This window comes from Oryza glaberrima, chromosome 2, assembly GCF_000147395.1.
Source record: "Oryza glaberrima chromosome 2, OglaRS2, whole genome shotgun sequence".
Lineage (NCBI taxonomy): Eukaryota > Viridiplantae > Streptophyta > Magnoliopsida > Poales > Poaceae > Oryza > Oryza glaberrima.
In genome coordinates, this window is record NC_068327.1 from 21,339,603 (window position 1) to 21,362,482 (window position 22,880).

General features: G+C 47.7%; 2 pseudogenes; both read left to right on the top strand.

Annotated features, from left to right (window-relative positions):
* The first annotated feature begins 18,213 nt into the window (after positions 1-18,213).
* LOC127762585 (protein DETOXIFICATION 42-like) lies at positions 18,214-18,696 on the top strand (annotated as a pseudogene).
* A 1,054-nt stretch (positions 18,697-19,750) lies between these two features.
* LOC127764417 (cytochrome P450 76M5-like) lies at positions 19,751-20,650 on the top strand (annotated as a pseudogene).
* Positions 20,651-22,880: the final 2,230 nt, after the last annotated feature.

Below are 22,880 nucleotides of genomic sequence, written 5' to 3' on the forward strand. Positions count from 1 at the left end.
TATTTGAATTCAAATTCAAATTTGAATCAGATATAATTCAAATTAAAATTTGAATCGGGTATGTAAACTTTTGACTTATAAACTTTAGGTCTATAAGCTTTAGATGTATAAAAATACTATATATAGAAAATATTTGAATTCAAATTCAAATTTGAATAAGATATAATTCAAATTCAAATTTGAAACGAGTATGTAAACTTTTGACTTATAAACTTTGGGTCTATAAACTTTAGGTGTATAAACTTTAGATGTATAGAAATACTATATATAAAAAAATTTGAATTCAAATTCAAATTAGAATCGGATATATAAACTTTTAACTTATAAACTTTGGGTCTCTAAACTTTAGATGTATAAACTTGAGGTGTATAAACTTTAGATGCATAAATTTACTAAAAAAAGAAAGTAATACGGTGCTAAAAAAGAAAACCAGATGGAAGGAGGGAGGGGGGAGGGAATTAATCGCTACCCCCATCTCCATACCATCTATCGGGATCCCCCATCTCGCCGCCTAGCGCGCTAGCACGGCAGCACGGCGCGAGCAAGAACGGGTCACCACAGCAAGTCAGCAACTCTATTTTTTTTTTTGGACTATCTACACATCTTTCGACAGAAATTGGAGCTAAAAATTGTCAGTTTTTTTTCCCGCCGCAGGATACATGGACAACGGCCAGGATCAGCAGGTCTCTATGCACGTGCTATTTTTGAATTGTGCAGCCCGATTAAATGATTACCTAAGCAACTGCGTACTGTTATTCTACTTTACCAAAATCAATCAATTTTCAGATGGTAGGATTAACAAAAAAAAGTATTATTAATCATAAAAACCATTAACTTGCAAATTACTATGTCAAACAAGCTTACTGGAAAATATAACCTAATTTATTTGCCATTTGAAAATTGAAAATAAAAATTACAAACAAATCTACTCAAAGTTACATTTTGTAACTACACTATAGTTACAACTAGTTGGGTGACCCGCATAATTGCGCGGTTAGCACCCATATAAAATTATATATTTTTTAATATGATTTTACTTAAAATTTATTAAATAGTTATTTCGTTGTCTTAAGATTTTAAAAGACCAAACCTTATCATCCTCGTGTTTCTAATTTTATAGTTTTTAAAAGTCACACCGGTTGCTACCCCTTACTTCTGTTATATTATTCTTTAGTAGCTTGCTCGATCTATCACTGTTTCTATTCATTCTTCTTAGAACATTTAAAAATTGGATGTTAAGACTTATAGTTTTTTATAGTTTATTGTCCTGTTGGGCTTCTTTTGTATAATTTCTAGAAATCCCGTCAAACGCTGCTATTATACTCCTCTATGACCGTCCACTGCATCTTCTCTTTTTTGTCATTGTTATTTTAAAAATCAAACATAATTATCATTTAGGTTCATTTTTCTACTTTCTAGAAGTTTCGCCAAAACGTCAGCGACTTTGTCACCGTACTCCTCTACGGTTCCCCGCTGCTGTTCTTCTTTATTGTCATTGAGATTTTAAAATCAAACAAGATTATCATTGGGGTTTATTTTTACTTTTTAGAAACTCGAACCTTTAAGAATTCGACCTTATAGTTTTTAGAGTTTATTGTCTCATTGGGTTTCATGTCTTTTATAATTTTTAGAAATCCCGTCAAACGCTGCCACTATACTCCTCTACGACCCATCCACAACATACTCTTTATTGTCATTGGGATTGTAAAAATCGAACATAACTATCATTGAAATTCATTTTTTAATTTCTAGAAGACCCACCAACCATCGGTGGCTCTTCCATTATCCGTAATGATACGGTTGGGCACCCGAACCAGGACGTGACGCCCCTAATGAACTTGAGGGCGGAATGCTTGTCGATTTTGACGACTAGGTAAGACTCGGGCCACTTGGTGAACTTGTCGACGGCGACGTACATGTGCTGATACCCGCCTCGGGCCGCTTTGAAGGGTCCGAGGATGTCTAGCCCCCAGACCGCGAAAGGCCAAGAGAGCGGGATGACCTGTAAGGCTTGGGCCGGCTGGTGGGTTTGCTTGGCGTGGAACTGGCACGCCTTGCATCGCGGGACCCATTCTTGTGCGTCTTGCAACGTGGTCGGCCAGTAAAAACATTATCGGATGGCTTTACCGACCAATGTGTGTGAGGCCGAATGGACGTCGGCAATGAGCTCGACGCCTTGTTCCCGAGAAATACACTTCAAGAGTATCCCGTTAGCGGCACGCCGGTAGAGGGTCCCTTCTACGAGCACGTACCGCTTAGAGATGCGCGCGAGCTTCTCAGCTTCTATGCGATACTCCGGATGTCAGTCATCCAAATGACCTGACGAGGGGAGTCAGGGTCGGGCCCCTCGGGCCCCGAGGCCCGCGGGTCGTCAGGGGTTGGGATGGAGGCCGTGGCGCCGGGGTCCCTCTGGGGGTCCAACCGCGCTGACGGCTGCGCGAGCCATTCCTCAAAGGTCCCCGGAGGGAGTGGGGCTTGTGCCGACGCGATGCGCGACAACTCGTCAGTGATTGCGTTGTCGTGTCGGGGCACGTGCCGGGGCTCGAGTCCGTCGAAGTGGCGTTCCATGCGTCGCACTTCGCGGACGTATGCATCCATTTGTGGGTCGGTACACTGGTACTCCTTGGAGACCTGGTTCACGACCAGCTGGGAATCGCCTAGGACTAGGAGGCGGCGGATGCCCATTCCGGCCGCCGCCCTCAATCCCGCTAGGAGTCCTTCGTATTCCGCCATATTGTTCGTGGCTCGGAAATCGAGCCGAACGACGTACTTGAGGACATCCCCGCTTGGCGAAGTCAGCGTGACTCCGGCCCCTGCACCTTGAAGGTTGAGGGAGCCGTCGAAATGCATAATCCAGTGCACGGCGCGAATATCGGCGTTTGGGTCTCCTCTGTCTCCGGGAAGGGAGGGAACATCGGACGGAACAGGGTCGTCCATCGGGGTCCACTCCGCGATGAAGTCAGCCAGAACTTGGCTTTTGATTGCGTGTCGTGGTTCGAAGTGCAGGTCGAACTCAGCAAGCTCGATGGCCCACTTTACGACCCGACCGGTGCCCTCTTGGTTGTACAAGATTTGGCCGAGAGGGTAAGACGTAACGACGGAAACCCGATGCACTTGGAAGTAGTGGCGCAATTTCCTTGAGGCTATTAAGACTGTGTAAAACATCTTCTGCGCCTGTGGGTATCGGGTTTTCACGTCTCGGAGTGCCTCGCTGACAAAGTAGACGGGCCGTGCACCTTTTGGTGGGACCGGTCCTTATTGTCAGGGGCAGCTGGTCCGGGGCGCCCGTGCTCAGGGGCCTCGGGAGGACCTCGGGCCATGTCGGGATTATAGGCCTCGGGACCGCTCGCCAGAGCCTCTCTTCCTCCCACGGGGGCCTCGGGGCCCTCCCAGGGGTTGGGGGCTTCGGGCACTGGCCGTCGGGGGACGAGGGGCCATCACCAGTCAAGGTGGCCCCCGGTCCCTTCTCATGGCCGGGTTCGCGATGCGGGTCACCCTCGTCGCGCTCAACTACAAGGGCGGCACTCACCGCGTGGGGGGTCGCGGCCAAGTAGAGCAGCAATGGTTCCTCTGGCCCCGGGGTTACCAGGATGGGGGGAAGGTGAGGTAAGCTTTCAGCTGATTGAGAGCTTGCTCCACTTCCTCCGTCCACACAAACGGCCCGGGGCGTCTGAAGAGTTTAAATAGGGGCAGCGCCCTCTCTTCCAGCCTCGATATGAATCGACTTAGGGTGGCCATGCATCCCGTGGCGCACTGCACATCCCTAAGTTTACTGGGGGGTGCGCATCCTCTCTATCGCGCGTATTTTCTTGGGATTAGCTTCTATGCCTCGGGAGGAGAATAGAAAACCGAGGAGTTTGCCCGCCGGCACACCGAACACGCACTTTTCGGGGTTCAGTTTCATGCGCGTGGACCTAAGACTGTCGAAAGTCTCGGCCAAGTCCTGCAACAACGTGTCTTGGTGGCGCGGCTTTACCACCAGGTCATCGACATACGCCTCTACATTGCACCCTATTTGATTACTCAAAGTAATGCGAGTCATGCGCTGAAAAGTAGGGCCTGCGTTCTTGAGACCAAAAGGCATAGTTGTATAACAAAAGGTGCCTACAGGAGTAATGAAAGCGGTTTTTTCCTCATCTTCCCTAGCCATGCGGATCTGGTGATACCCAGAGTAGGCATCTAAAAAACACAAAAGGTCGCACCCCGCAGTGGAGTCTACTATCTGATCTATGCGAGGTAAAGGGAAGGGATCCTTAGGGCATGCCTTGTTGAGGTCCGTGTAGTCGATGCACATCTGGAGCTTGCCGTTGGCCTTCGGGACAACCACCGGGTTTGCCAGCCACTCTGGATGGATGACCTCTCGGATGAAGCCAGCCTCTAGGAGCCGCGTCACCTCCGCTCGGATAAAGGCTTGCCGCTCCGGGGCTTGGCGCCGTACTTTCTGCCGGATGGGTCGCGCATCCGGCCGCACGGCGAGGCGGTGCTCGATCACCTCCATGGGGACCCCGGGCATATCCGACGGCTTCCACGCGAAGACGTCGGAGTTCGCCCGCAGGAAGGAGACGAGCGCGCTTTTCTATTTAGCATCCAAGGTACCGCCAATCTTGGCGGTCTTGGACGGATCATCGCCAAGGGGAATCTCCTTGACGGGCATCTCGTCGGCCGAGGTGAGGCGCTTCTTGGAGGCGCGGGACACGGAGGCTTCCGGGGCCTGCGGCTCCGTGGTTGCCGCCAGGTTGTCGGCACGCTGCTCCGCATAGGCGAGGGCGACCTTGACATCGCCAAAGACGGTGATGGGGCCGTTGGGGCCCGGCATCTTCATCTGGAGGTAGGCGTAGTGGGTGGTGGCCATGAACTTCACCAACGCGGGTCTGCCCAGGACCGCGTCGTAGGGCAGATTGAGATCCGCCACATCGAAGTCGATCCGCTCGGTGCGGAAGTTGGTGGAGTCGCCGAAGGTTACCGGGAGCTCAACGTGACCCAGAGGCCACGTGTGTCCCGGGGTCACGCCGATGATCGGCAGTGAAGGTTGAAGCTTCATCCTCGGGGCTTTGAGCGCGTCAAAAGCAGCCGGAGAGATGATGCTCAGGCTGGCCCCCCCCCCCGTCGACCAGGACACGCTTCATCTTGACGTTGTGGATGGTCGGGGAGACCACGAGGGCCAACTTCCCTCCCCGAGCGAGCACTGTCGGATGGTTGCTCCGGTCGAAGGTGAGATCACCTCTGACTAGCGCGCCTTCCATGCCGCCTCGTGAGTTGGGACGGCGGCCAGAAGCTCACGCCTCATGGCCTTGAAACCGCGGCGGGAGGTGTGAGCGCAAACCCCCCCACCCCCGTCGAGAGTGGCAATGGTTCCCTGAGGTATCTGGAACTCTAGATCCGGGCCTTCTTCTTGGCCTCCCTTCGCCGGTCATTGGCGGGGGTCATGGGGGCTTTGCCCTCCCGTCGACCCTGCCGCTTCTCCTCATCGGCTTTCCGGAACCGCTCGGCCAAGTTCTTGACCGAGCGGCAGTCGGCAATGCTGTGCCGATAAGTGTTGTGCACCGAGCACCACTTGTCTGCCGACCGACCCTCACCGGAGGGAGCGGTGGAGCTCGGCTTATTGCCGGTGGCTTTTTCCTTGCGTGGGGCCCGTGAGGGCCCATCGGCCGCAAGGACGTGACCCTCGTCATCGGAGCGGGCTGGCTTCCTTTTGCCCCTCCTATCTCGCCGCTTAGAGCGGGGAACTGACTCGGGGGCGGTCGTAGCCACCGCGCCGATGCTGTGGAAGTTCCAGGCCCACGCCTCCTCCTTCCGAGCCACCTTGTCCGCCAGCTCGAAAAGCTCGGCGGTGGTCTTGGGCTCCTTGGAGGCGATCTTCTCCAGCATGCGATTGTGCCGCACGCCATTCCGGAACGCATAAACGACCGCGTGGGCCAGAATGCACGGAATAGTGTTGCGGACCTGGCAGAAGCACTGTATATATGAGAGGAGGACTCATCGTCCTTCCGCTGCACAGCGTGCAGGTCCGCCTCTTCTCCTGGTCGGGGGTACGTGCCCTGGAAGTTCGTAATGAAGGTCCTCCCAGGAGTGGATGGAGTCGGGGGGCTGGGTCATGAGCCAGCCGCGCGCCTGCCCCTTAAGAGCCATGGGGAAATAATTCGCCATGACCCGGTCGTCCCCCCCCCCCCGGCCGCCACGATGATCGTGGTATAGATCTGGAGGAACTCGGAGGGATTGATGCTGCCATCATACTTCTCCGTGAGGTTGGGGCGAAACTTCGGGGGCCATCGGACATTCCGGAGACTCGTAATGAAGGTCCTACAACCAGTCCCTCCGGGGGTGAGCATGGGGGGCGGGCCGCCTCGCGAGGAGGAACGCGACACTCCAGAAGAGGAGGCGCCTTCTCCCATACGGGCAGCGTGACGCTCGTCCCGGCGTCGCTCGATGTTGATTCGAGCGTCCTGTTCTCCGTAGAGGCCATCGTGATGCCTCCGACTTCCCGAGGCCCCCGTCGATGTTGGGGCCGTGGACCGTCTCGAGGCTGTGGCTGACTGACGGGCCCTCCTCCTCACTGATGAGGAGAGGGCGGTAGGGGTGCGTGACGTACCAGTGGTGGTGGAACGGCCACCCGCAGCCAGCTGCCGCTGGGCAGTGGTGACCAGGTTGGCGACGTCGTCCAACCATCGTTGGGGGCCTCCGGCTCCGCGTTCACCGGAGGATGCCGTAGAAGGGCTCCCGTCGCCTGAAGCGTGCCTCGGGGCAAGCTGCCGTCGCCGTAAGTCAGGCGGCGTCGCGCCTCGATGCGTCATGGCTTCCCCCCGCCCGGAGGCGGGGAGAGAGCTGAGCCACCCGACCGGGTGGGATCCTTCCTCCGCAAGGGGTCGCGGCAGGGTGGAGTCCGAGAGTTGCGGTGACGGTGACGGGGGCCGCGACTCCCACCTCTTCCTCCACGACCTCAACCATGATCGTCGAAGGCAGAGGAAAACTTGGGGCGGAAGGAAACGACTTCTCTTTGAAGCGCGCGGATTCTCCCTACTTGGCGCGCCAGCTGTTGAGGAGTGATCCTCTCTAGCGGGAGATCGTGAGATCCCCCTTTTGTGAGTTCAGCCGGGGGAAAGAGCTCGCCTCTAGAGATCGCGTATCCGCCCTGAATGCTACTAAGTCACGTATGGGCGACAAGATTATACAGGTTCGGGTCGCTATGGAGCGTAATACCCTACTCCTGTGTGTGGGATTAAGGTTGAGTGTTACAAGGGCTCCTAAACTCCGGAGAGGGCTCTCGCTCTTCTTTTCCTAGAGTTCAGGCTTGCTGAGAGTCGTCCATTTTCTCGGTGGTCAAGGTCCTTCTTTTATAGCTCAAGGGGATACCACATGCACCGTTTCTACCTACTTTTTCATGGGAGGGGGACCCACTTCACCTTGTCCGGGCCACGATCCGCGCCTTCGCCCGGAAGCTAAGCAGCAGCCCATCCTTGAGCGCGACCCAGCGCCGCCCCCTGCCTGACACGGGGGACAACCCTGTCATTCCCTCATAATTGGGTGAAGACTTGTGGTGGTCCTCCTCTCGTGGAGGGAGCTCCGAATGACGCTCCGATGGGACGGGTCATACCTACGTCCACTCCGCCGGACATAGAGGCGACGGGGGGCACGGCCGCCTGTCCAATCGGTCTTGACCGGCGGCAGGCCGGTCACAGACTTGGTCAGTCCTGATTGACGTGCGTCAGTCGGGCGGCACCGCATGTCTGCCCCTACCGCATTAAATGCGGTGAGGGGCAGTTGGGGCGCCGCGCGCATTGATAGCGGTTCAGCCTGGGTCCCCTCCCCGCTCGCTCCCCCTGCCACATGGCAGTTGGACGAGGGCCTCGAGGCAAGGCAGCGTGAGAGTCCGAGGGGCATGACGTGGCACCCCGAGGCCCCCCCTCCGGCCGCTTCTGCGTCTCGCGAGGTGCGGGAGTAGGGCCAGGCTGTAGGGCCACGTGGCTGGATGGGAAGGTAAATTCCCCTCACTTTGCATACCCCCGAACCTATAGTCTTTTGGGTTGTGTAGGCCCAGGACTTAAAGTTGTGGCTTTAGTTGGGCCTGTGGTGGAGCAGGCCCAATGTGATGGGTGGCCCACAGTTGGTGAGCCAGGCTACGCACTCTAACAAGTGGTATCAGAGCATTGGATTCGATCTATCGTCGCTTCGTTGTTGGGTTTGTGGCCATCCATCAGATCGATCTACCGCTCCTAGATTGAGATGTAATATTCTCGTTATGGCAAGTGAGGTTGCAAATTGGCACATCTATCATGAAGGAGAAGTAAATACTATCGTGCACCAGTTTATTAGTTGCGCATACATATTTCAGGACACACAAGCGAAGTCGTCGAGAGGGAGCCAGAAGGTTCCTGTCCAGAAGAATTGCTACATCCGTTTGCCCAGTGTATCAGAAGTTTAATAAGGAGATCTAAGTACTTCGTTTTGAGCACAAGAGTTTCGCGTTTGTGCTAGGATTATAGAAATTCATGCCAGCAGATTCAGGATTTTATTCCCATGGCGAGTTTGAGATTTGTGCATCAGTTTTCACGTCTCTACTGGGTTCCACAATGTCATACCAGTAGATTCAGGATTTGTTCTCAATGGCGAGTTTGAAGTATGATCTAACTCTTCTGGATCAAGGGTGTTATGGATTATAGTCCAAGTGACTATTTGGCGCACATTGATTTTATCATCATGAGGTTCTTTGGAGATTGAAGATTTTTATGCTACAAGGGAAATTCGTCTCAACGTGGAGATTGTTAAATATGTGATCCAAATTTCGGGCCCACAATATATTCGGATTAGTTATCTAATAGGACTCTATTTTATAGGATTAGTTTCCTATTAGGACTGCTAGATTTCTTCTATATATATCCCTTGTAAACTGCATGGGAAGGGTGCGATAGCCCCAATATATCCCCTGCGTTTGTATCAAATTTCTCTATAGTGATTATTGCCGGTCGGCGCACGTGGTTTTTTCCCACAAGGGTTTTCCACGTAAAAATTTGTGTCTCCGTTGTGCATCTATTTTCATAACAAGTGGTATCAGAGCCCAAGGTTTGGAACCCGGAACAATTTCCATGGGTCACATGGTGGGGAGGCCAGGTAACAAGTCTTCGGGGTCACATGGGTTGATCTGACAGGGGAGATTGTTAGGCCCGAGGCCTAGGTAACAAGTCTTCCGGGTCACATGGGTTGATGTGATGGGGAAGATTGTTGGGCCCGATTTGTGACAGGGGAGATTGTTGGGTTTAGTACCACATTGGTAATTGATGATGGGGGAGTACGACTTAAAAGGTGGGGGGCGGTCCTCACCCATCAGACTAGTCTTTTGGGTTGTGTAGTCCCAGGACCTAAAGTTGTTGCTTTGGTTGGGCCTGTGGTGGAGCAGGCCTAATGTGACTTGGGTGGCCCACGGTTGGTGAGCCGGGCTGCGCACTCTAACATACCACCCACCCTCTAGGCCCCAGTCATCGTCGCAGTCTTGTAGCGTCGCCGCTAGTCGGCCACCACAAGCGGGCATCGAGGTTGCGGCCTCACGGCAATCGCCGCCCTACTTCCCACCGGCCATCTCCGCTCTCCCATCCATTCCTCCGACACCCGCCATGTTCCGAATTGATGACCGTGCTTGAGGACCCTGATTTGTTCATTCAACTTGTTGAGTTGTTGATGTTGATGCATTTGTTGAACTTGTGTTTTTATTTTTTGGGCTTGGTAGTTCGATTATATGCAAATATTTGTAAACTTGAACTTTGAAATTTGGCTATTTGCAGATATTTTTGTTTTGATGTGTTGGCTCGTGACTCGCGAGCTAAACGAGCTAGCCTGTGGCAGGAACGAGCCGAGCCGAACCAGACTTTTGGCTCAAGCCAGCTTGTTATCCAAACGACCCAGCTAGCTACTGGCTTACTTGCTGCTGTTACTTTGCATGCTCGCTAGCTACTGCATGCACTGCAACTGCAAGCTACTGCTGCTGCAGTGCTGCGTGCAAGCTGATAGCTAGCTAGTCAGGGGCGGATCTATAATGTAACGGTCGGTGTCAGATGACACCTATAATTTTCAATAAATACTATAGTTAAACTGTTTATCTATATATTATAATACTATGATATAAGTATAATTAACATACTATGGCACCAATAAATACGTTATGACATCAATGAATTAATTTTCTGGATCCACCACTGTACCAATAAATACGTTATGACATCAATGAATTAATTTTCTGGATCCACCACTTTAGCTAGTGGAGTAGCTAACTTTCTTGGCCCAACTGCTACTGCTCGTCATGGTCAAGCGCCCAAGACCCAACCGAGCCAACTGCTGCATGCTAGCTTACTTCATCCCTGCCTGCTCTATTTTTTTCCTCTTTCTCTAATTATGCTTGGGCATCACATTTATACATATAAATTAACTTTATACTTTGCCCGCCTGGTGTCTCTGAACATTAGTTTCGCATCGCCAAAATTGAGAAGCTCATAAAAAATGTCGGAGCATGGATCTTTGTACATATCAAATGATCAAGAATCTCACTACCACAGAAACAGATATCGGTGCCGGTTGGGAACCCCAGAAAGGTGTCGGTTTTCCCAACCGGCATCACGAAGGCGGCACTGATGTGAAAATCTAATAGGTGTCGGTTCCTGTGTCGGTTTAGAACTGGCACCTATAAAGATGAACGAGCAAAAAAAAAAAATTGGCTCGGCTCGAATCAAGCCGACCCAAGCATATCAAGAACATCATTTATCAAGAACACATCAACATCACATTCATCTAGAACATCATTAATCTAGAACACATCAGCATCACATTCATCAAGAAGACAACAAGAACGAACACATCAAGAACGTCTCCACCATGGTTGCCGTCGTCGGATAAAGAGGAGGGCGCCGCTGTCTTCACCACCACCGCTGCCACTGCAGCGGGTAGCCGCCATCGCCTGATGGAGAGGAGGGGCGAGACTCCCCTCTCACCGCCGCCCCTCTCGTCGCCGGGTCGCCACCGCATCCCCTCCCCTCCCGCCAGATCTGGCAGAGGACACGATGCCGCCGGAGTCGCCAGGCCACCGTCGTGTCCCCTCCCACTGGATGGAGCGGAGGGGAGGGCGCCGCCGCCACCTCCCGGGCTGTCGGACCACCGCCGCCTCCCCTCTTGCCACCGAGCCACCGCCGCATCCCCTTCCGCAACCGGGTTGCCGCCGCCGCCACCCCCTACCAGATCTGGCGGAGGGGATGGCGTCGCCGCCACCTCCCAGGCCATCGGACTACCACTGCCTCCCCTCCTACCGCCGAGCCACCGCCGCCGCATCCCCTTCCGCCGCCGGGCCGCCGCCACCAAGCCACCGGCCACAGCTGTGTGGCGGAGAGAGAGGGAGCGAGCGAGAGAGAAAGAGAGAGAGAGAGAGCTGAGAGAGGAGGCTGAGAGGATAAAGAAGAGAGAGAGAGGGAGGGGTTTGTGGTGGTGGTGTAAGCCAGGTACTATTTAAACGTACCAATAGTTGGCTCGGGCTCTGTCGGCTAAGGCCGGTTCTCTGAATAAGTGTCGTTTCTTTTATAAAACCGATACCTATATAATATAAATATGGGTGTCGATTCTTCCAAAAAAAAGACATTAATACAATAAGTGTTGGTTTTTATTCAAAACCGATGCCTATCTCTTCATAAAGGTGCCGGTTCTAGCTAATGGTGTCCCGTGGATGCGTGTTTTGGGCGGGAAAAGCATCATAGGTGCCGGTTTTAGTTATTCCGGCACATATAGTGCCAACACCTATTTGCCTTTCTGTAGTAGTGTTTGATCGTTGTTTCAAAAATAATAATTGAGTGTTATCTAGCAAATCTCATAACTTAGGAGATCCTAGATATTGGCAAGTTGAGATGTCACTGGAAATTAAGAGCAGGAATGCTAATTAGCACATATAGGCTTGAATACGCTGGGAGAGCAAACCTGACCCATAAGACCCAACCCATATTAGACATGTGAGGTGGAGACCGAATCCCTCTAGTCTATTCTCGTAATCTCGTTCCCTTATCTCCTCCCACCCGAGTTTGCCTTCTTGTCTCCTTGATGTGCTCTACACCGTTGGCGCCAATCCATAGTCCTAACTTCATCTTTGTCCCTGGCCGCTCTCCACTCCTTTTTCCTCAACTCCTCTCTATCCCATCCGCCCTCATGTCCTTCAGCCATGCGCACCATTACCCTCCCCTCCCCTCCCCTCCCCCTAGCTACCCTAATCCTCGAGATTGTGGCAGCAGTAGTTTTCCAACTAAGGTTCGAGAGGCGGCATGACTGCCACACTCTCCTTCATGTATATCAAAGAGAATCCCAATGCCAACCTCTTGGTTAACACATTTGAGAAGCACTTCGCTAGCACCACGTCGATAGAGGTCTCCACCTACCATGACATATTGCTTAGCGATATTCGCAATTCTCTCTGCTTCTGAGTCATCCTCAGGTAGATGAGTTCGCAGCAAGTATGATTGAATCTCATCCACCCATGAGCGATTTACTTCTGTGGCTCAGAGCTTGCACCCCGGGTCCACACCGTGTTCTGGCCGTGCCGAGCCCGCGGCACAATCTATCTTGCTGGCACTAGCCTCGCCAACGGGAAGATGGAGATGTGGCTGCCTTGGAGCTGCAGCAGAACACCTGCAGATGGTGAAGGCGGCTGTGAGGAAGGGATTTTGAGTATTTAGATGAAAGTTTCTAAATTCGAAGTTTTGTGCTTCTTGAGATGAAAGTTTTAAGGTTGAAGTAAAAGTTTTGGTGATGTTGAGATGAAAGTTTCACACCTTCATTTCAAAGTTTTGTAATTTTAAGATGAAAAATTCAGATTTGACTTGAAAGTTTTCATAATTTTGAGGTGAAAGTTTTAGTGCTTCAATTGAATGCTTTATGATATAAGATGAAAGTTTGTGATTCTTGAGATGAGAGTTTGAGCCACAAATTGAATATTTTGTATCATTTCTATGTATTTCCATTGAGAATATGACTCGCTACAATGTGAGTACAGCATGAAGGCCTTAGGAGCACTGCTTGCGCAGTTTGCGTTCCTTGCGTGCGTGCGCGAACTAGGAGTCCTCAGTTAAGGAATAACTAGGTGAAACCCCGCACGTTGCTGTAGGAATTTACTGTGATAACAATAAGTAGAAATAATGTGTAAGATAGCTTAAACAACATAAGTTTACATAAACATAAGTTTACATAAGTTGATGTGATTTAAATTTAAATAGTATGTAGAATGATGATTTAAAATAAAAATGAGATGATGTGGCTTTATGAGAGAACAAAAGAAAGAAGATATATATGGGCTAAAAAAATCCAGATAATATGACTTAATGAAAGAAAAGAAAAATAAAATGAACTATGTAAGGATGAATTATATAGGTATATAGGATATTATAAAATATGATGGAGAAATATATTAAAATATTATGTGAATTGTGGGATGATTTAACATGCTTACATTCTAAATCTATAAAATTAATAAATCATTAAATTATAGATAATATAGCATACTTGAATGATGCTTAAATGTAATAATTGTTAGTGGATGATGATGTTGTATCTTTGCATGTTAAGCTTTAGGACTTAGTAGGTTATAACTTTATAGTAAGAGATGATTTGATTGATGGCTCGCCATAACTCCACTTATCAAAGATATGGCAAGTCGTATAAACCAACCACATATTTGACTATTCGTCTTATTAAAAAAACAAGTGTTAAAAAGTTAACGGCGTCATATATTAAAAACGGAGGGAGTATTTTTTTTGAAAAAATAAATATAAGACAAATTTACAAACTTCATATTTTTTTAAAAAAACAGAATTAAAATAAAAAAATTACTGAAATAGTACGAGGAGGAATGGGGAATCAACCCTGGATCCTTCATCGACAACTACACCGCTGACCTTTGAAGAGGTCAGCTGTCAGCTGTAATATTTTTGGTGTTGAGACGTTATATAGCCCAATATCATTGAGATTGGTGCTGAGCAAAATATTTATTCTTCAAATATGTCTAATAATTATCAATTACTCACAGTATGCCACATCAGAATTTGCAAGCATTTTGCATTCTGTAAGAAAATTTTAGTACGTATAGGCCTCTCCTTTGTCATTTTGTTAAAATCTCGGAACATGCCGTCATTCCGTTAATTTGCAGCTGTGCGCGGTTGACTAGTCTCTGTAACGTTAATGTTCGCGTGAAGTATCTGACGAGAAGGCTTCTGCCAGGATAATTTTGCACGTTGTGACTTCACAGGAAGCTGTAACTTATGCCGCCATGCGGTTTTCTTTTTCCTGGGGACATGAAAGTTTTGCACGAGGTGGGTTTTTCCCTCGTCAGTGTGGAAAACACATACTAGCTGAACACACGTGGGATGACCAATGGGCTTTTTGGTGCCAATTGATTTCGTACACAACATCGTCTGATTAGTTTGTAGGCAAAAATTAAAGATATATTACATATACAAGTACAAGAGCGATTTTTTAATAATCAAATTTATTTTGACCGTAGAAACATTGCAAATTAAACGACTGTGAATTAAAAAAAATTGAAAGCATGATTAAAAACAAGGAAATTATTTAAAATACTGACCTAAAGACAGAGATAACACATATTATTAAAACATCATTTATAGTTGACGAGAAACTGCATAACCGTTGTTTCTTTAGTGATTTATGAGTTGCATGTAGTTCTTATCTTCATCAAATTAGAAACCAGAATATCTAAAAACAAGTCTCATCATTACACTGATCAAATTTTGTTCACTTCACCACTGCCAACTAATGTCGAACAAATGTGAAAAATAATGTCGGAGATCACTCGTCCACCGAGATCAAGCCATGGCCATAACCATTGAAGTTGATCCGGTAGCTATATGCCACACCAATGGGAATCCTTCAACGAGACGCCAAAAAGGTCGTGACATCAAGGATGTCGTCATCGTTATTCTTGATATACAGAACTAGATTTTCACCGTAAAAATTAATCTCGAGGTACAAATAAGGTATGTGGTGCCCATAGACATCGTGGTCCCTGATTTGTTCCACCTATAGATGGAACTATGTTGTCGCTGGAGAGAGTTTGTGTGGACGGAAGGGGGAGGGGGGAGTGAGGCACTTGCTGGAGCTAGCATTGCCACCGTGAGGCGCGCGGTGGGGGCAGATGGTGGACGTGAGAGGCGCAGTCACCTATGCCACTTCTCTTTGTTGTTGCCTACACCACCGCTGCCCATGGCCTGCTGCCGCATGCCGGAGCCCAGTTCCAATAGCGCCCACTGCCACCTCCATGACTCACCACTCCCTCTACCAACAGGATGAAGGGAAAAGCGCGCTTGCTCATATCACCTCTCCTGCGTTAGCATGACCTCGCCAATGCCACCTTCCCATGTCTAGCGACAACCTTCGACTGCCTAAGATGCCGGAGCTGTTGCATGATCATCGTGAGAGTGGATTTGTCACCGCCTTGGCAAGCTGCCTCATCCGTGCGCCTCCACGGATTTCCTCACCATCCTCATCAGCTATTTAAACAAAGTCCCTTCTTTTCTGTTTAACAATAAATATTCTAACATACACACGAGATAAACTTACCATTCAAAAACAAGTATAACAACAAAATTGAAGTTAAAACAAACTACATTTGCACAATGCACAGCACCACAAATTTAAGCTTAGCAATGCGTAATTTTATGTGATTGAAAATTTACAAATATTTAGGCCCCTAAAATCTATCAAATACCTTATTTCTATTTAACACATATTAGAAATTATGAAATATATGGAAACAATTATGTATACAAAAATGTGCAACTAATCCATTATCCTAGTGATTTGTAGGCTTCCCTTTATTTTCCTTGACAACAACATGAGACAACAGTTAGCTATAAATACTATTTACATCATTAATACTTTGGAAGAAACTTCAAATTTGGCGCCCGATCTCTAAAAGAACCGGACAGTCAAATTTTTTAGTTGACCACAAGTGAAACATTAAGTTATACATAATGAAAAAATATATCAGCCAATAAAACATTTAAAAATTTTGTAAATGACGGTGAAAACATACGTTGAAACATTGAGTATCAGTGGATTGAGACATATGTTTTTTCTTTCATCAGAAAATAATCATGTGATACCTTGTTTTAAAGATTTAATTACAACGAATATGTGTGATCGAATCATAGATCAGATAAGTAGTTTAGGACAAAAATCATTTAGAAGATCGCTAAATGCATGCATACAAGGAGTGAAGAGAGAGTAGGGACAAGTAGTTAAATGAATTTTGTAAAACGCAGTGAAGCACATATCGAAACATATCAGTGGCTGTGTTTCGATTCCAACTTTTTTCTTCAAACTCTCAACTTTTCCGTCACATCAAATATTTCGACACTTGTATAGAGTATCAAATGTGGACAAAAAGAAAAACTAATTGCACAGTCTGACTGTAGATCGCGAAACGAATCTTTTGGGCCTAATTACGTCATGATTAGCCATAAGTGCTACAGTAGCCCACATGTGCTAATGACGGATTAATTAGGCTCTAAAGATTTGTCTCACAGTTTACAGTCCAAATCTGTAATTTGTTTTGTTATTAGTCTATATTTAATACTTTAAATGTGTGTCCGTATACTTAAAAAAATTTAGACATGCAACCAAACACGGCCAGTACCATGTAGGAAACATTGAGTTTTAATAGTTTGAAATATATATTTTTTCTTTTATCAGAATAATATAATCATGCAAAATCTTGTTGTAAAGATTTAATTACAACAAATACAACGGTATAATCGTATCGTAAATCGGACAAGTAGTTTAGGAGAAAATTTATCCAAAGTGAGAGGGAGGAAGAAGAATAAACTAGCTAGTACTCATCTCGCAAGTATACGGTAGTAGCATAGGCCCGTTTTTTTTCTTCAAATCGGGCTGGCGACCCTGAGTATTCTCCTAGTACTTTGGTCCACCTTATTCTCTCACAAAACTTGTTAGAGTTAGTGCCATAGCCGATTACAGATTTAGGGGGTGTTTGGTTGATTGCTTCATTTTGCCACGCCACACTTCAGTCATACCACAGTTTTTAGTCATGTGTTTGTTTCAATGCCACAGTTGTGTCATGCCACACTTTTCTACCCTCAGGTCCCACATGTCGTACTCAGATAACTAAAGCTAACATTGCCACACTTGTGGCTAACTATTTCTTGGCCGTACTTTTGCCACATGCCACAACTTGCCTAAGCTTAGTTATGGCAAGCTTAGACATCAACCAAACAACCCCTTACAGCCCACTTCCATTCTCTATCTCCTCTTCTCTCTTTTTCAACTTAGCACAAATCATATCTATGGTGGCAACTAATATACCCTCAACATATTATTGTACATGTTATTAGATACTAATTATTTTTTATAAGTTTACAAAATATAGATTATTTACTTTAAAAACCTCCGCGAATTTGCAAGATCAAATCGATCTATACACAGAAAAGAAAATCCAACCGTAGATTCCGTAGTGTAATTTTTTTAATCAATGTGTAACTTGAATTTGAACTTCTACATGGAGCTAGGGGATTTGAAACACAACATTTCTTCATAGAACTATTTGGCTCGCAAGCAAGATATTAAATCGGGATTTAGAAGTTGTTTTCTGAAATAAAAAAAAAGACACTAACTATTACTCCCTCTGTTTCTTAATATTGTATAAGATTTTCTAGCATTGCTTATATTCATATAGATGTTAATAAACCTATACACACGATAAAATGGAGGGAGTAGCTTTTGACGTATGCTTATGCATTCTTTTTCTTAATTACTATTAAGAATACCGACGAATTAATTGAATATTGGGGAGCTAAAAGACAAATTTAATTAAAACAGTTTCCTAAGACATTCACAATTTGTTTTTGAAAATTAAATCATCGGGAAGCGTGCTTATTTTTATTCCGTTTCATTCTAGGGTTCGAAGAACACACCGTACGAACGGCATGAGTGAAATGATTCCGGCCTTATAATTCCGCTTCTGTTTATGTTGATTTTGAGGTTTTTTCATCGAAGTTTATTTTTCAGAGATGCTCCGGTGCAATATACTTGAAGTATTCTACTCCAAGTAGAATTAATCTGGACCGTTTATTTTAAAAGGCAGGTAAGTAATCTCCTAATAGCCCGATGAGAGTGCTGGCCGTGACGTTTTGCGTGACGCTGGCGGCGCGCCACGGCGCGATGGCCATGGCGGCGTTTCAGATCTGCGCCCAGGTCTGGCTCACCACGTCGCTCCTCGCCGACGGCCTCACCGTCGCCGGCCAGCTGAGCTAGCTACCTACCTACCTAACTAGCTTAGCCTATACATTCCGATGATATATGGCTGCTTAATTAACTTTGCTTAAATTGATCAATCAACCTCAGGCCTTGCTTGCCAGCGCGTTTGCAAAGAAGGATCACTACAAGGTGGCGGTGACCACCGCCCGCGTGCTGCAGCTTGCCGTCGTCCTTGGCGTCGGACATGTGGTTCGGCGGCGGCGTTTTCACCAGCGACGCTGTCGTCATCAGCACCATCCACAGAGGCGTTCCGGTACGATGGTCATCATAAGCAAGAACAGATTAATCTTTAGAGATTATGATTGTCTCCAAATCGATCAGTTCATCACTGGCACGCAGACGATAAACACGCTGGCCTTCATCTTCGACGGCGAATGGAGGGGAATGGCGTAGATTAGGATAGGATAGGGAGAGGGTGAACAGTTAGATAATGACAGATTACAATAATACCCCTAAACGAATTATTATCTCTGGACAAAAGAAAATCTATCCTACGGTATTCCGTGGAGACGGAATAGTACTACTGCCTTATCTCCTCTTCCCCTCTTTCTGTGTCTCTTCCCCTCCACTCACTCACTCTCTCTCTCTCTCCCCCTCCACTCGATCCCTCTCTCTGTGACTACCACCCATGAGCACGGAGGCTGCAACGACGACGGCGGCGAGGACGACGGCGACGGCGACGACGGTGGCGGCAACGACGGCGACGGCGACGACGGTGGCGGCAACGACGGCGACGACAACGACGGCGGTGGCGTCACCACCAGCCCCCGCGGACGACCTGGACGACAGCCGGCAGAGCTCCCGACCACCACGGGCGATGGCCGCCGTCGAGAAGCCTCCCCATCAAGCTCCTCAAGGCGCCCCTCCTCTTTGTCGTTCTTGTCGGTAGCTTCCTCGCCGCTGCCGCCCTCCTCCTCCTCGGCGGCGCTGGCGCCTCCTACGGTCAGGGAGCGGTGGACGCGGTACCAGTGTATCAGGTACCACCTCGGTACTTTACCCAAGATACCAAGGAGGATTGGATAAGGTGGGAATCTCTCCTCTCACTCTCTAGGTGTTTATCACAAACACTGAAATTCTCTAGCTAGTGCCGCGCACGCACACACGCAAGAATACAACAGCAGATAGTTTTGGTTGACACAAGCCACACTCCGGCTGCTGCCAGGTTTTCATTTATATATAGAGATCAGATACATGCAAGGAATTACACCCAGCCAATCACTAGGCCGAAACTCAAGTTAATTACCATGCAAGTAAACTAATCACATGCTTAACTAACAGCCACGGCAAGCGAGTCTGCCGCCACTTCTCGCAGCATGCACAACGTGTAGATGCCATGCAAGATTCCACTCCTCAGGACCTATTCTCGCGGCAGGAAATCACATCCTTGCTTTTGATCAGGAATGAATAACTTCCTGCTGTTGCCATGTACTAACTCCACCACCGTGACTCACATAAAAGCTAACAGAAAATAAAATGCTGAGCACAAGACTTAATCCAACATAGACGGCATAATCGATCGCCGTTCGGCGAACCGCACTCACGGCGACCGGCACGGCGACTTCCTCGACGCGCTCCTCGACCTCGTCTCCGAGGACAAGATGGCCCGGCACTACGTCACGATCATGCTCTTCGAGGTCTTCGGCGCCGGCAGCGACACCATGTCCGTCAGCCTGGAGTGGGCGATGGCCGAGCTGCTCCGCAACCCGCGCGCCATGCGCAAGGCGCGCGCGGAGCTGGAGGACGCCGCCGCCGCCGTCGTCTAGGAGGCCGACGCGGCGAGGCTCCCTTACCTCCAGGCCGTGGTGAAGGAGGCCATGCGGCTGCACCCCGTGGGCCCGATCCTGCTCCCCCACCGCGCCGTGGAGGACGGCGTGGAGATCGGCGGCTACGCGGTGCCCAGGGGCGCCATGGTGATCTTCAACGCGTGGGCGATCATGCGCGACGCGGCGGCGCGGGAGAGGCCCGACGAGTTCGTGCCGGAGCGCTTCATGGAGACGACGATCGATTTCCGCGGGAAGGAGTACGAGTACCTGCCGCTCGGGTCCGGGAGGAGGCTGTGCCCGGGGCTGCCGCTGGCGGAGCGCGTCGTGCCGTTCGTGCTGGCCTCGCTGCTGCGCGCGTTCGAGTGGCGCCTCCCCGATGGCGTGTCCGCCGACGAGCTGGACGTCAGCGAGAGGTTTAACACCGCCAATGTGCTCGCTGTGCCTCTCAAGGTCGTGCCACTGCCTGTGAACGTCAACTAGTCACACCTTCCATATAGTATCAAAATAATTTTGAAACACTCCTGTTCAAGAGAGTGCTTTAGGAGAAAACGCAAGAGATGTAATTCTTGATGTTTTGTATATGATTGGAGTCAAACTTTTATAACTTTGATTATCAATAACTTTAAAAATATAGACACTAAAACAACATATTTAATTAAAACATTTGTTAATAAAAGTAAAAAAATATTATTTATTGTATATATTATAATAAAAAAATATAGTCAAAGTATATTTAGATACCGTGTCAATGTCCAAAACATAAAGACTTATGGAATCGGAGGGAGTAAACAGGTGGCACATGTGCTCACATGTATGCATATGCGTCCACCTCTCCTTTCCCTCTCATGCATGTATTTACATTAAGGATCGTTATGAGGGAAAATGTTTATTTCCGTCGAGGCGATGTCTCCTCATTTCTTACATATTTTACCTAACTATATTTTTTAATCTTCGAAACAACATAAATTAATACATTATATATCACTTTAAAAAATGAAAAAATTGAAAGTTCAAATTCGATTTCTATAAGTTGTAAAAAAATAACGTATATAATCGTGAATGTATATATGCTAGTTAAAGCTTAATTTATTCTTTTCTATAATTATAGAAATTGGATTTGACCTTGCATTATTATGTAGTGGTATATCTTATTGGCCTTTTCGGCTGTCTGTGCTACGGCTGCGGCGTAGCCGGCACCAACAGTGCCACACACACATGGCGTAGCTGGAGCCGCCACCACCGCAGACAAGCAGCCGAACATGCCCTATATTTATTTATCGTGTATATATATATATATATTAAAAAATTATGATTATATAGGTGTCATGCATGTAGAAAACGTGAGGACATCCACTCGTAGGGTGAAAATCCATCTCCTCATTAACAAACTAAAAATGTTTTTCGAATCACCGTGAGAATTTCTATCCTTTTATTTATTGATATGACATGTAAGTGTACTATAATGTTGATAAAAATGTTGTGTAAGTAAAATATGTATTAGTTATTTTATTTAAAAAAATATAAAAGTACAGTATTATATAACTAAAATTATATTTGTAAATTCAGTTGATATGATATGTAAGTGCACTGTAATTTTGATAAAAATATTGGGTAAGTAAATATGTATTTGTTATTTTCTTTTGTAGTTCGTTGGATGTAAATATAAGGGTAGAAAAAATCTAGGTTTTTTTTTTTTTGTTAGAAATCACCCGACAAATAGATAGGCAGTTCCAATTTCGTTTTCACCATATTTTCAGGAATTTTAGAATTTTTTTGCTCGAAACTATTTGATAATTTAACAATTTTTGAGTTTTGACAGAACTTAACAAAGTTCTTCTAGCTGCTGCTGACTTCTTGTTGCTTGGCATCCGCGAAGCACAGGTCCGTCAATGACGCTGCTGTTCCATGGCAAGGATGAGCTGCGGAGGTACAGAAAGATCATGGCGTAGGTGGCCAGGTTGAGGAAGGCTTCTGTCCATGCAATTATTTTTCTTCTTTTCTCTCACTTACTCCAACACCATCAGCGCTAGGAGTACCTAGCTGCTTGTCCTCTTGCAGTCGTGAGAAGAAGAAAAACTCGAGGTCTCGCCGGAGCTAAGCTGATGGTTGGCTGTCGTGTTGTGCATGCAGAGCCCCCACGGCGATGTCATCGACTGCGTGCCGCGACGCTTGCAGCCGACGTTCGACCACCCGAACCACCTATAGATTTATTTTGCACCAGTTTCAATAGTTAAAGGAGTCGTTATAACCGATATTATAATTGAGGGAGACGATTCTAACAAGAGCAAGAGTTAAAGGAGGTAACATAGACTTATTCCTATAGCAGACGGCCCAAAGAGACGAGAGACACAGAATAGATTTTTTTTCTCCAAGGAAGACCACCGTGGGCTTTCATGTCTTCGGGGCTCGAATTTTATTCGGCCATGCCTGGGCCGTCGTTGCACCAAGTGGGCGGATACAGCCTGGTCCAGTGTGTAGGTAGGGCTATACTAGCCCAACTGATCTTGGTCCCGGACCGTGTCGGGCTGGGCGGCCCATTCGGCCATCGTTCTAGCTATTTGCACGGCGTGACAAGAAAGTACTCCCTCCGTTTCATTTTATTTGACATCGCAAGTTAATCTCGAATCGTCCTTTTTATTTGACGCTGTAGTTTAGTCATATTATTGGTTTCCATCTTTGCCCTCCTCCTCGCCCTCATTCCTCACCCCCCCTCCCCCGCCGCCGCCGCCGCCGTGAGGGATGCCGGTCTCACCTGCACGATCTTCGCCGAGGCCAGCGCCGTGCTGGCCGTCATGTGCCGCAGCCTCTGCCACC